Source organism: Trichechus manatus, unplaced genomic scaffold (assembly GCF_000243295.1).
Source record: "Trichechus manatus latirostris isolate Lorelei unplaced genomic scaffold, TriManLat1.0 scaffold00012, whole genome shotgun sequence".
NCBI lineage: Eukaryota > Metazoa > Chordata > Mammalia > Sirenia > Trichechidae > Trichechus > Trichechus manatus.
In genome coordinates, this window is record NW_004443948.1 from 19,723,129 (window position 1) to 19,724,770 (window position 1,642).

General features: G+C 46.1%; 1 long non-coding RNA gene across 1 annotated transcript in view; it reads left to right on the forward strand.

Annotated features, from left to right (window-relative positions):
* The window catches only part of LOC111819576 (uncharacterized), a 10,340-nt gene that overhangs the window by 1,264 nt on the left and 7,434 nt on the right, over positions 1–1,642 (forward strand). The window lies entirely within an intron of this gene.

Below are 1,642 nucleotides of genomic sequence, written 5' to 3' on the forward strand. Positions count from 1 at the left end.
GGCTCGCGCGCCCTGGGGGGAGGAGCTTGAGGGGCGGGGCTTCGCTGCGAGCCCGCCCCCCGAGACCCGGGTAGCGCCGCGCGTGCCCCGACGCGCTCTCGGCCCCGCCACGCGCTGGGCGCCCACCCTCGAGTCAAACAGCTAGTCCCACTGCTGATTGGGCTGTCTCAGGCGGAAGACCTGCGCTGAGGGTGGAACGGTCCCCCGCCCGGTTGTACCACCTGCTGCAGCGCCCTCGGGGGTCGTGTGGGCCGCGTCTCCTCCGCTGCCCTCGCCGCTTTACTCCCCTCGTTCTTTCCTATTCCACTTTGCGCCCTGACACCCTCCTGCCAGGAAGGTCGAGTTCGAGACCCGGCTCTAGCTCCAGCACTCTTGACCCAGGGCTTCACGGAGCGACACGGAACAGACGACAGGGGAACCCTTGCATTTATGTGATTGATCTTCACCCTTTTTACTGTTTTAATTACAGACACGTTAACTGGCTAATCATCAGCCGCCCTTCTATACTTTAGGTTATTTATTTAAAACTCCTAGTTAGTCCCCTCGCTTGCCAGGCCGGTGGCTCCCCGAGAGCAGGGACTGCCTCCTCTTGGCCGTTGTGCCTTGACCTGGCGTTGAGTAAATACTGTGCACAAAGGATGGCTCCCGGGATGTTGGCTAAATGAATGAAGCCTTGAGAGTCCAAGCTTTCTATTTCTGAGACACTTCTACTCAGGAATGCCCCAGATACAAAGCTTAATCTTTGAGCAAATACAAACATGGAAAAGGTACATCAACTTTCTGAAGAAAAGGAGGAACATCTTTCCAACGTTTTATACTGAATTGGCACCGTGGTATTAGTTTTGTGAAAGCACTTTAATATAGCGAACAGGCCAAAACAGTACAAGATATTTGTACATTTTTTTTTATTAGAAGAGGGCTATTTTTCACTCTGGCTAAAACATGCTGTAAGATTCTCAAGAACTAGTTTTTCAAGTTATGCATTGACCAGATTCTTCACTGCCCACTAAACCTGGGAGCACATTTTCAGCCCAGTTTTATGAATATTTTAAATTTTTATTACTGATGTTGGTGATTATAGCCTATTAGCAATTCAAAATGATAATTATTTAGCAGTAATAAATATGTAAACCCAAAACCAGTACAATAAACTTTATTTAAAAAAAAAATTACACTGTTCTAGGCTACTTTAAAGAGGATACACTACTAATATTTACACCCTGGACTATTCCAGGGAACATGAGAGTATTTTCATTCTAAACTCATAACAGTCTGGGTGAGGTTACTCTACTGATGAAGCTTTTTATCTTTGCAATTCCATGAAATAGCCAGGTAGCCACAAACATTACTCAATTTGTCTAGAAATTTCAATAGGCTGGAAATGGTATTTTGTGTAATGTTTATAAGTGTGTCCCGTATGATTCAGTACCACAGGCAAATACCTGAAAACATTTCAAAATAACTTTTAAAAAAATCTCATAGCTGGAACATTGTGAAGCAGATACATAACAATATACCTTAAATACATCCCTTTTCTCTCCAATCCACTTCTCTCACACAGCTGCTTTTGTGCCTCTGTCTTTCAAAACTTGCCCTACTCTCCAGCCCTAGCTATGCGCTTCAGGTCCCCACACCACGCCCC